Below are 13,224 nucleotides of genomic sequence, written 5' to 3'. Positions count from 1 at the left end.
CCCCAGCCCTGACACAATATATTTTTACTTATTTATTTCTATGTGGTGCTGAGGATGGAACCCAGGGCTTTACGCGTGCAAGGCAAGTACTCTATCACTGAGCCACAACTCCAGCCCACATCCCAGGCCAATTCTGAGACGGGGTTTCACTAAACTGCAAAGGCTACTCAAACTTGTGATCCTCCTGCTTCAGCCTCCCAAGTTACTGGAATTACAGGAATGTGCCACATGTTCATCTAAGATATTTTTATATACCAAGAACATTCATTAAACACCAAGGGTATATCTGATAGAATTTGCTGAGTAAATAAGGGGCGGGGGGAGCAACAAGAAAGGATGTAAAACTCTTAATAATTTTTGTAGTTTGATAATCAGACCAAGGAATAGCTAGAAAAGTTCTGAAGAAGGAAAATTAGGGGGCTGGAGTTGTGGCTCAGTGGTAGAGGGTTCAAGCCTCAACACCACATAAAAATAAAATAAAGGTATTGTGTCCAACTACAACTAAAATAAAAACAGAAAAAGAAGGCAATTAAGTAGAGGGATTACGACAACTTTCATGTTAGGAAAGACCAAAGAAAAACAAGCTCCTTCAGATGGGCACAGTGGCACACACCTGTAATCCCAGCAGCTCAGGAGGCTGAGACAGAAGGATCAAAAGTCAGGTTCAAAATCAGCTTTAGCAACTAAGGGAGATCCTGATCAAAATTAAAAGGGTTGAAGATGTAGTTCAGTGGTTAAGTGCCTGTGAGTTCAATCCCTGATACAAAAAAAGAGGGGGGGGGCAGGGGATAAATGGAAACCAAGCAAGGTGGTGAAAAATTGTAATCCCAGCTGCTCAGGAGGCTGAGGCAGGAGCAGGATCGAAAATCTGAAGTCAGGACTGGGGATGTGGCTCAAGCGGTAGCATGCTACCCTGGCATGCACAGGGCGCTGGGTTCGATCCTCAGCACCACATAAAAAATAAAATAAAGTTGTTGTGTCCACCGAAAACTAAAAACTAAATATTAAAAAAATTCTCTCTCTCGGGGCTGGGGATGTGGCTCAAGCAGTAGCTCGCTTGCCTGGCATGCGTGCGGCCCGGGTTCGATCCTCAGCACCACATACAAACAAAGATGTTGTGTCCGCCGAAAACTAAAAAATAAACATTAAAAAATTCTCTCTCGGGGCTGGGGATGTGGCTCAAGCGGTAGCGCGCTCGCCTGGCACGCGTGCGGCCCGGGTTCGATCCTCAGCACCACATACAAACAAAGATGTTGTGTTCGCCGATAACTAAAATAAAATAAATATTTAAAAAAAAAAAATTCTCTCTCTCTCTTTAAAAAAAAAAAAAATTCTCTCTCTCTTTAAAAAAAAAAAAGAAAAAGGAAATTTGAAGTCAGTCTTGGCCACTCAGCAAAGACACTGTCTTGAATTAATTTTAATTTTTTTATTTTTGGTGATACTGGGGATTAAACCCAGGGCTTCACCCATGCTAGGCTAGGCAAAGGCTCTACCTCTGAGCTACAGTCCCAGACCGTTTTTTTTTGTTTTTGTTATTGTTTTAGTTGTATATGGACACGATAACTTTATTTTTATATATTTATTTTTATGCGGTGGCTGAGGACGATCCCAATGCCTCACCTGTGCCAGGTAAACACTCTACTAAGCCACAACTCCGGCCCCTAGCTCTTTTGATATTTTAAGACAAGGTTTCACTAAGTTACTGAAGCTAGACTGATACTTGCAATCCTCCTCTCTTGGCCTCCCAGGTAGCTGGGATAACAGGTACGCACAGTCAGTCTGTTAAGAGTCTCTGATTCAGGACTAGGACCTGAGAATTCTATTTCTTACTCATTCCCGAGTAATGTTGCCTAGGACCACACTTTGAAAACAAGTAGCTTCAACTCTTGTAACTGAGGACTTTGCAGTAAATAAAATAAACTAACTCAGGCTCCCTGATTAGCAATCTAAGGTTCTTTCCATTGCTAGAACTGTTATTACATTATATATTCTATATGACATATTTTTAGTAAATACAGACACATTTTTCTTCAACAGGCAATTTTAAGTATTTGAAAAGACAAGACCCTTGCATCAAAAAAGTCTACACTTGCTGAGAAAAATAGGATTCATATTGAATGTAACACAAAGTGACTGGTCCCACAATGGGAATGCATACAAAGGGCCTAGGGAATGTGACTACAGAGAGCTCTAAAGAACATCTGGGGACATTGGAGGATAATCAGCTTGACAAAAAGACAGGATGGGGTTGGGGTTGTGGCTCACTGGTAGAGTGCTCACCTAAGATGCATAAGGCACTGGGTTTGATCCTTAGTACCACATAAATATAAAATATTGTGTCAACCTAAAATCAAAACATAAATATTAAAAAAAAAAAAAAGACAGGATGGGGTGGAAGAAAGAACATTTTGGATAGGCACGTTCACAGAAAAAAAACTCCATTAACCATCTACCATGGACCAAGACTATACCTATATCATGTGTGAGGAAAAAACACAGTAGCAGCCTTTAATGATGCTACACCCTGACAGGAAAACAGACAATCAAGTAATAATCCAAGGAAATATAAAATGCCAATTCTTAAAAGAGCTAAGCACAAGAAGTATTCTATACTATGAGAACTTACAGTAGGAAGATCTGACTTAGTCAAAGAAATGTTTTTCTGAGAAAAAGACCCGAGCTAAGATGTGAAGGATGATACCTTAGCATACACAAGTCCTAACAGCCTTCTCAAAAGCAAAACACCTGCCCAAATGAAAGTGTTTGTAGATTTTATTACTGCCAATTGGACATTTTTGTCTTCTTTAAATACAAAGAAATCTTGGCAGGCCAGTTCTCAGCTCTGTAAGACAAAAGAACTGTCAGTTAACTTCTTCAGAATGCCTTGTACCAACTATGAATACTCATGCCCACTATCCAGAGAAGCCATTTCTCAGTATCTAGGAACCAGGAGAACCAAACCATGAAAATAGCCTGGTGAACACAGTATAAGAGCAAAGGTAACTAGAGATCTCAAGGGACATAAATAGTCTGGTCCTCCTTTCTCTTAACAACCAGGCAAATGGAGCAATTCTCATTCCTTGGCACTCCTCTTTGACCCTGTTCTGACTTAGTCCCTTAATATTACTATCAGCACTTTACCATAGAATTTTATTACATTTACTTTGTCTAAATTACTTTTATTACATTTACTTTGTCTTCCTGAAACCATGCATTTTCAACCAAACAATGTGAGAGTCTCAATGATATAAATAGCACCATGCTATGTACCACTAGAAAAGAAATACTCATGGTAAAAAAGAGTCATGCCCTGTCCTCAAGGAGCAAGTTATCCAGATATAATTAAACTTCCTATCATGTATCCTGTTGGCTATCATGAGAGGTATAAAAAATATCTTTAGGATTTAGGAAAGAAGTCCCCTTCCATACTCAGTATTTCAAATAAGCTTTATAGGAAGAGCACTGGTGTAAGAACCAGGAAACAGGAATTACATGTAAGTGGAAGAAAACAAGCAGTTAGCTTGGTTTGGCTGAAATGTACACAGGTTAAAAGTAGAAAATAAGACTGTGACAGTCAACTGGGCCTGAATACCACACTAAGGAATTTGTGTCTACAATGCCAAAACGATTAAGTCAACCAAGTAAGATTTATTTTCACTATTCCACAGATGAAAAAATAAAGTTTATCAAGGTTAAGTAATTTGCCCAATATCATAGTGTTTATAAACTGAAATTCAAAGCCCAGTCTCATAAATTTAAGTTCAGGATCTATCCCACAGCACCAGTGACTACACAGTGAGAAAGTCAGGGAGGATGAAAGACAACATCAGGACCTTGAAAGCACAACTTAAGAAATAGTGGGCTGGGGATGTGGCTCAAGTGGTAGTGCGCCTGGCATGCGCACGGCGCTGGGTTCGATCCTCAGCACCACATACAGATAAAATGAAGATGCTGTGTCTGCCGAAAACTGAAAAATAAATATTAAAAAAATTCTCTCTCTAAAAAAGAAAAAGGAAAAAAGAAATAGTGGGCTGGCCACAGTGACACACTCCTGTAATCTCAGCAGCTCAGGAGGCTGAGGCAGAAGGAAAACAAGTTCAAAGTCAGCCTCAGCCAACTCAAAGTGCTAGGCAACTCAATACAAAATAGGGCTGGGGATGTGGCTCAGTGGTCGACTGCACCTGAGCTCAATCCCCAGTACCCCCCCGCCACCAAAAAAAAAAAAAAAAAAAAAGAAATAGTGGGGGGCTGAGGTTGTGGTTCAGCAGTAGCGCACTTGCCTGGCATGTGTGAGGCACTGGGTTCAATTCTCAATACCACGTATAAATAAATAAAGGTTTATCAACAACTAAAAGAAAAAAATTTAAAAAAAAAAAAAGAAAAGAAATAGTGGGGCGAAAAAAAAGCCTCCCCCAAAATAATAATAATAACCTAAGAAATAGGCTACTGCAATGGCTCAGACTAAATATCAGAACTAGAAGCTGCAGCCAGGCATGATGTGCTCGCCTGGAATCCCAGAGACTCAAAAGACTTAAGGCAGGAGGATTGCAAATTCAAGATCAGCCTCAGCAACTTAGCGAGACCTTGTCTCAAAATAAAAAATAAAAGGGTGAGCTGGGGTTGTGGCTCAGCAGTAGAGCACTTGTCTAGCATGTGTGAGGCACTGGGTTCCATCCTCAGCACCACATAAAAATAAACAAAGAAAATAAAGGTATAAAAATTTTAAAAATAAAAGGGTTGGGGGTGTGGCTCAGTGGTAAAGTGCCTCTGGGTTCAATCCCCAGTACCCCACCCTCCACAAAAAAAAAACAAAAAAAAACCTATGAGTTGCAGTGAGAACTGCAAGATGAATATTAGAAATCAGCAAATCTTGGGCTGGGGTTGTGGCTCAGTGGTAGCCTAGCACGTGCGAGGCCCTGGGTTCGATCCTCAGCACCACATAAAAATAAATAAATAAAATAAAGATATTGTGTCCAACTACAACTAAAAAATATTTAAAAAAAAATCAGCAAATCTTTTTTATTTTAGTTGTAGATGGACATAATACCTTTACTTTATTTATTTATTTTATTTGATACTGAGGATAGAACCCAGTGCCTCACATGTGCTCTACCACTGAGCTACAAATCCAGCCCCTAGAAATCAGATCTTAGCAATGAATTAAACATGAAGTGATACAGAGTAAGAGGTATACCTGGATAATGCTATAAACAAAAAATTCAGCGGTCACTTCCAACTTAAAACAAAAAATAAAAATCCAAAAGAGCCTTTCTGGATCTTACATTAACTTTCAGGTATAACTTGCTCCCCTTCTCCCTTCACAAGTCAAACTTTTTTGAACTTTTCTTCACTCTACTTAGTCTCACATTTATTTTGAAGGTTTTCTGCCCCAAAATATGCCACTGACATGAGTATCAGAAATGTTATAGACTACTGAGTATGTTAATTAGTGAATGTGAATTGATTAAATAGTGAATGACTATAAGCAATGTTCCATAATGTGAACTGCAGAACTTAAGACTACAGAACTTAGACTTAAGTTAGTGATGTAAGAGTCTACACCCTAGGTGTACACGTCACAGGTGAGCACCTGGGACCCTTGGGTGTAGACTGAGTTAGGACTTAGAATTAGGATGTGCCTTAGTTATATAGTGTGATGAGCATTTATAAAATAGATTTGATTGACTCTAATTGTGCCTCAGACTAAGTCTGTAAAAATCGTCATGGCATAACACTTCAGTTCAAAGTCACCAATAACCTCTATGTTGCCAAATCCAATGGCAGTCCTCAGTATCTTCGGCCTCTAGGCAGTGTCAACCTCAAAGACCACTCCCTCCTCTTTGAAACACTAGGCAAGGGACTGGGGATACATATAGCTCAGTGGATGAGAGCTTGTTTAGCATGCCTGAGGTTGGGGTTCAATCCCTAGCACTGAAAAACAACAACAAAAAATAAAACCATTACAACAATTAAAAAAATTAAAAAAAAAAAAAAAAAAACACTAACAATATCAAGGGGTAGTTAAAAGTATAAACTGGAGCCAGGCAGCCTAGGTCCAAAAATCAACTTCTCTGGTTATTACCTGGTGATCCTAAGCAAGTTATATAGTGTCCTCTTGTATCATTTTCCTGTCTATAATAAGGACAATAAAAGCACCTATTTCATAGGCTATAAACATTAAATGAGTAAAAATATACAAATGCTTAGAACAGTACCTGAACAGTCCCATGGCTTTCAGGATATCTCTACCCTGATTCTCTTCCTAGTTCTCTGGACCTTCCTTCTCTCTCGCTTCCTGTCTACCCTTCTTCCATTACCATACATACATTAAGGAAATTCAAACACCTGCCAATAAGACCCTCCTGAGGCCCCCAGAATCATATCCAATTACCCAGCCAACAACTCTATTGCGATGTTTCTCAAGCACTTCACATTCAACCTATCCAAACTTCCTCAAAACTGAACTTTAAGGCTGGTTTTGTGGCTCAGTGGTAGAGCACTTGCTTAGTAAGTGTGAGGCACTGGGTTCGATCCTCAGCACCAAATGAAAATAAACAAATAAATGCATTCTGTCCATCTACAACTTAAAAAAAAAAAAAAAAACTGAACTTTTAACTCCTCCACTCAATGCCCCAAACTACTCTTCCTTCAGTGCGCCCTATTTCAAATAATGGGATTGTGGTACAAGTCACCCATGAGGAAAACGTGGGAATCACACTTTCATGTTGTACCTCCTTCCATTTATCCTCTATACATCTAATAAACCAAAGTCCTGTAATTCTGTTTTGTAAATATTTCTCAAACTATCTCTTCTCTAATTCTGTCAGCTCCCTCAAGCATACTACATCACATCTTTCCTGAACCACTGAAGCGGCCTCCTAACTGGTCTTCTCAAATCATTCTCACACTCTTCCTGATCTTTTCTCTATAATTCATCCATTGATATTAGTACACATAATATGCCTTGGCTGACTTTTTGCCTTCTTACTGCCTTCAAGATAATGCCCTATTTGACTTGACCCCTGAGTACCTTGTCAAGATTCCAACTCGGACTAGGAGTATAGCTCAGTACTACAATGCTTGTCTAGCATGTGGCAAGGCCCTGGTTAAATCTTCAGTAAAGGGCGGGGAGAGGTTCTCTCTTCTACTCACATCACTACAGTTACACTAGCCTTTTGGGTCTTTAGTTGCTAGATAGGGTCTCTCAAACATCTGAAATTCTTTCCAACCCTAGGGGTTTTGCATATGCTAATCATTTCTCTTCTTTGCCTGGTTACCTCTTACTCACCTCCCTTTTCACATCTCAGCTTTAAAGGCTTTCTTAGTAAAAATGTTCTCTGATGTTTCAACCCACTCCTGAAGTCTAGATTAGGCAATCCTATTATACACTCACACTGCATCCTGTATTTACCTTTGAAGCCCTTTGCTCAACCATAATTAACATTACTAGCATAAGTGTTTGTTTAAAGTCTGATTTTCCCACCAGAATAGAAGTCCATGACAAAGGGACCATGCCTGTCTTGCTCATTACTCTATCCCAAGACCTTTATATAGTGTCTGATACATAGTTAAATACTTAGTAAAATTTTCTCATCTCTACCTTAGGGCTTTGTATTAGCTAGTCCCTCTATCTAGAGCTTCTAAATACAGATCTGGTCCCTTGAACCTTTGAACATCACAAGATTGGTTGCTCACCATTCAGGTCACAGTATAAAACAGCTATCCTATTAGAGAGGCTTTCACTGATCAATCTAGCTCAAGGAGTAATTCCCATCCTACAAGTATCTCACCGTGCTCTTTCCCTTCAAAATAATCAGCACTATCTGAAACTATAGTTTTTAAAGACCCAAGTAAAGTGCCTGGCACAGTATAACAACTCAACAAACATTTAAGTGAATAAATCTCCTAAATGAATAAAGATGATGTTGGAAACACCCTAAATTCATCATCAAAACATTTATAAACTGTTCCCCAAAAAAGCTGAAGAAGTGGTAAAATAGCTTAGTACCTCTGAACTAACCTAGCTGGATAATCTGAAGCAAGTTTATTTAACTATCTTATGCCTCTATTTCCAAATATGAAAAAATGGGTATCATAGAATTTCAAGGATCATTGAGAAATAAATTAGTAAAAATGGTCAAGCATCTGGGCTGGGGATGTGGCTCAAGCAGTAACGTGCTCGCCTGGCATGCGCGGGGGTTAGGTTCAATCCTAGCGGGGCGCTGGGTTCAATCCTCAGCACCACATAAAGATATTGTGTCCGCCGAAAACCGAAAAATAAATATTAAAAAATTCTCTCTCCCCCCTCCTTCTCTCTCTCTCTCTCTCTCTCTCTCTCTCTCTCTCTTTAAAAAAAAAAAAAATAGTCAAGCATCATCTAACAATTGGGATATATTCTGAAAAATGTGTCCTTGTGTATTAATGTTGTTCTGCAAATATCACAGAGTGAACTTAAACTTATAGATGTCATAACCTATTATACACCTAGTCTATGTAGTATATGCCATAGTATATGCCGTCTATCTGAAATGCCACCATGAGGCACATGGCTATAGTTATTCTATACTGTTTGGAAATAATGACAAGAAACATATACATGTTCAACACATTTTTTTTTAATATTTATTTTTTAGGTGTAGATGAATACAACACAATGCCTTTATTTTTATGTGGTGCTGAGGATCGAACCTGGGTCCCACCCGTGCTAGGTGAGCGCTCTACTGCTGAGCCACAATCCCAGCCCCTCAACACATTTTTTTTTCAAGTGTTTTTGAACTATAGTTCACTGAATACAAGTTGACAGATGTGGAACCCACAGATGCAAAGGGCCAACTGCACATTCAGTTAATGTGTGTTATTACACAGACTGGGTTTTTTTACTCTAGTTTCACATTTACATTTGATTTTTCCTTTATATTATCTCTGCACCCAGCACAAAGGGCCACCAAGTACAGTCACACAGGCTGTGCAATGAAGAACTACAAAGGCAATTTTCATATAAGGGTATGTGAATAACCGGGTGCAATGGCACACACCTATAATTCCAGCAACTCCATGGGTTGAGGCAGGAGATTCACAAGTTCAAAGCCAGCCCCAGCAACTTAGTGAGGCCCTAAGCAACTTGGTGAGACTCTATCTAAAAATAAAATATAAAAAGCATTGGGGATTGCTCAGTGGTTAAGCACTCCTAGGTTCAATCCCCGGTACCAAAAAAAAAAAGAATATCAGAAAGCTATTTCTCACTCTTTTTTTTTGAGGGGGGAGGGGGTACCAGGAATTGAACCCAGGGGTGCTTAACCAATGAGCCACATCCCCAGCCCTTTTTTATATTTTATTTAGAGACAAGGGGGGCAGGTGGCTGGGGTTGTGGCTCACCAGTAGAGCGCTCACCTAGCATGTGCAAGGTGCTAGACTCAATCCTAAGCACCACATAAAAAATAAATAAACAAATAAAATAAAGGTATTGTGACCAACTATTATTAAAAAAATATTTTTTTAAAAAAGTGACTTACTGAGTTGCTAAGTGCTAATCTGCTGAAGCTGGCCTTGAACTCCCCATCCTCCTGACTCAGCCTCCTGAGTTGCTGGAATTACAGGCATGTGCCACCATGCCCAGCTCTCTTTTTTTTCAAAATATGGAACACTTCATGAATTCTCATGTCATCATTGTGCAGAACCATGTTAATCTCTATATTGGTCCAGTTTTTGTATCTGTGCTGCTGAAGAGTGCATAAAAAGACATCTCTTGCTATAACTCACTTATATGATGACACTGAATCCTTTCTTAGGTTATCAAAACTAGTTGATCTTAGGTAGAATTAAAAGGAGTAATAAAGAAATCTGCAATTGGGTTGAGGATGGATAAGACCAAGTAGTTTGTTTTGTGAAAATTCAACAAAAAAAAATGCTTCATGTTTACTTTTGGGCAAAGTCCTATGAAACAGAATCTTTAGACTGTTATAGCTTAGACACATAACTCTAACCAAACAGCAGACAATTAGTATACAAATACAAATAGAACCTATCTAATAACAAATCCTTTTTATCAGGGTTTGTCAACTTCACACTACTGACATTATGGACCAGTTAATTCTTTGTTGTGGGGGCCTGATCTGTGCATATAGGATGTTTTAGCAGCATCCCTAGCCTCTTCCCACAAAACACCAGTAGAACACATTCTCTCAGTCTGACACTCAGAAATGTGTCCAGATACTATCAACTGTTCCCTGGGGAACAAAATCAAGCCCATCTAAGAACCCACTGCTTTAAATAAATCTGTCAACATCTCCAATTATCTAAAACATTCATCTGAATTCTCTCTCTTTCCATTCAAAGATTCCTACCTCTTGTGTTCCTGGTAAACCAGGCTTAACCCCAGAGTTGACCTTGTCTTTGCCTCCAAAATCAATAGTCTTGTTCAAAACCAGTTGTAATAAGGTTGATGCTAGAACTCAGGGCTCACAATCCCCAATTAAGCTCTTTTCTATCATAACACACTACTATCTAGCAGTCATCAAGTTCTATCATTCCTTCAGTACCAATGTGTTTTCGTTCTAACTTTTCCTTTCCATTTCTACTAACATATATCTAGGGCATTAATACTCAACTTTTTGTATGCATCAGTATCATGTGCTTGTTAAAACAGATTGCTGGGCCCAATACAAGTTTCTGATTCAGTAAGTTTGAGCGGGAGCCCAAGAATGTGTACTTCTAACATGTTCCAGACACCTAGATAATAGTGATGCTACTGCTGAGGAGAATCACACTTTGAAAACCACTGCCTTAAGAGTTCAAATACTAGCAGGTGTGATGGCACACACCTGTAATCCCAGCAACTCAAGAGGCTGAGGCAGGAGGATCCCAAGTTTAAGATCCAGCTCAACAATTTAGTGAGGCTATAAGCAACTTAGCAAGATCCTGTCTCAAAATAAAAAATAAAAAGGGCTGGGGATGTGACCCCTGGATTCAATCCCCAGTACCAAAAAAAAAACAACAAAGAGGTCAAGTACCTGTCACCTCAAAAGGTAAACCTATGCCAGGCACCATGGCACACGCCTGTAATCCCAGCAGCTCAGGAGGCTGAGAAGGAGGATCAGGGGTTCAAAGTCAGCCTCAGCAAAAGTGAGGTGCTAAGCAACTCAGTGAGACCCTGACTCTAAATAAAATACAAAACAGGGCTGGGAATGTGGCTCAAAGTCAGCCTCAGCAAAAGTGAGGTTCTAAGCAACTCAGTGAGACCCTGACTCTAAATAAAATACAAAACAGGGCTGGGAATGTGGCTCAAAGTCAGCCTCAGCAAAAGTGAGGTTCTAAGCAACTCAGTGAGACCCTGACTCTAAATAAAATACAAAACAGGGCTGGGAATGTGGCTCAGTGGTCAAGTGCCCCTTAGTAATCCCTAGTACCCAAAAGAAAAAATAAGTAATCTATTTTCATATTATTCTAGACAAGCACCTGACCTAAAACTGCAGGAATTACTCTTCCAAAACACTACTTTGATCAAATCTCTATTAAAACAAACCATAACTTTGAATAGCTGTCTGCTGTCCGTATCTGGCTTTCAAAGTTGCTTAAAATGTGTTCCCAGTATTATTCAGCAGTGCCTCCCAAAACAAACCACCTACTTTGGTCCTACCAGTCTATCAGATATCCATAGGACAGGCTTTAAAGGCTTCCAACTCCATAGTAATGCTTATGCTGTCTTTACCACCTGAAAGTATGCCCTCTTCCCTCCTCCTCTCTACCTACCTGAAGGAGGCCTTCACCACTGTTTTTGCCAAAAACATTCGTTTGGTCACTATTTGCTGCCTTTTATCTTTAGGGTTTAAGTTTTTACCAAGTACTCACAGACAGAGAAAACCCCCAAGAACCTAAAATTTAAAACAGAAAACAATGATATGAGTAACATGCATAAATAAAAAGCTTACATACACACAAACTGCACAACTGCTATTTTAATAGATCAAGTACAATGAATTCAAAGTTCACAAAAAGGATGTGCAGATTTTTAAAAACATGATCAAACACTAGCTGTCAAATATTTATAGTTCTCATTTAGATGCTGAAGCAGACAGCTGTTAGGGAAGAAAATTTCAAAGTAGCCTTTAAAAAGCAGAAATACCAACTCTATAGCTTAACACAATAAAAAAGAGAATCATTTGTTTTCTGTATGAAGTATACCACAAAAGGGATCAAATGGTATAAAAGAAATGTGTTTGGAGTCAGGGCACTTGAGTTTAAGGTCTGATCCTAACCCTTATCAACTTTGTATTCTTGGGCAAATCATGGTCCCTCCTTGAACCTCCCTTTAAAAAAAAATAAATTTTTTTTTTTTTTAAATTAAGATCGAAAACTACACCATAAACAAGATAATAATAAAATAAAAACCCTTTACCACACCATCTACCTTACAGTATTGGCATATAATGTTTATTGAAGAAAATAAATAAAAAGAAAAAAATTAAGTATATACTGACTTTTAACCTTTTTGATGTTTCTGAAAGCACAAAACAAAATTTAAAGTATCATTCCAAAATTAAATATACAGAAAAAAATTAATGAAACCTGATTAAGGATATCCATATCCCCAAAACAAAAAATACAAAAGGACCACATCCCTCTGCAGGATATATAGTAAACATATCAACTCTCTGACTTAATGGCCAAAACCAAGACCTAAGAATAACATGAACACAACTGCTTGCAACTTCACAACTTCAAGACTTAAAGATAATCAAAAACCTTGATGTAGAAGTCTTAGGACAGGATAGAGGTAGAACTTAAAATTCAGATTACACTTTTAAAGTCAACTAGACATTTCCTTATTTGTTCTAATGGCTCAAATACTATAAAAGCATTCATCTGACATGTGTGCTAAACATGTTTTTATGTGTTACAGCTAGGCCTTCTGGTTTTTATCTAAACTGCAAGACTCAATATCCAGATATCTTGATCAACCCTTTTTACCAAACTCTCCTCCATTATAGTGGCCCACTCCTAGCATTTAAGAAAACTGGTAGCAAAGTATACATGAAGGATTTCAATAAAATCAACAAATACTTACTGAACACTTGCTACATACCAGGCACTATGTGAAGCACTCAGCACACAGCAGGTACAAAAATAACTCCCTAACTCTCATGGCGCTTACACTCTAGCAGAAAGCCATACACAAACATTTAAGTAAAGTAGTGATTAGTATTCAGCAAAATATAACAAGAGAAA

The 13,224-nt window shown here is 38.7% G+C and overlaps 1 protein-coding gene and 1 pseudogene across 7 annotated transcripts in view; both read right to left on the bottom strand.

Moving 5' to 3' along the window:
- Kdm2a (lysine demethylase 2A) overlaps positions 1–13,224 on the bottom strand; it is a 111,250-nt gene that overhangs the window by 90,715 nt on the left and 7,311 nt on the right. The window contains exon 3 of one of the 7 annotated variants that reach the window (XM_076847670.2): positions 11,749–11,870. The exons of 4 other annotated variants lie outside the window; for them this stretch is intronic. The gene's annotated coding sequence lies outside the window, so the exon portion shown is untranslated. Of the gene's footprint in view, positions 1–9,035; positions 9,102–11,748; positions 11,871–13,224 lie in introns of those variants that run through there. 2 more of the 7 variants (XM_076847669.2, XM_076847667.2) reach the window with 2 other exon arrangements.
- On the bottom strand, positions 9,630–9,730 carry LOC143393210 (U6 spliceosomal RNA; annotated as a pseudogene).

Source organism: Callospermophilus lateralis, chromosome 2 (assembly GCF_048772815.1).
Source record: "Callospermophilus lateralis isolate mCalLat2 chromosome 2, mCalLat2.hap1, whole genome shotgun sequence".
NCBI classification, from domain to species: domain Eukaryota; kingdom Metazoa; phylum Chordata; class Mammalia; order Rodentia; family Sciuridae; genus Callospermophilus; species Callospermophilus lateralis.
This window is presented reverse-complemented; position numbering and strand designations above follow the sequence as displayed.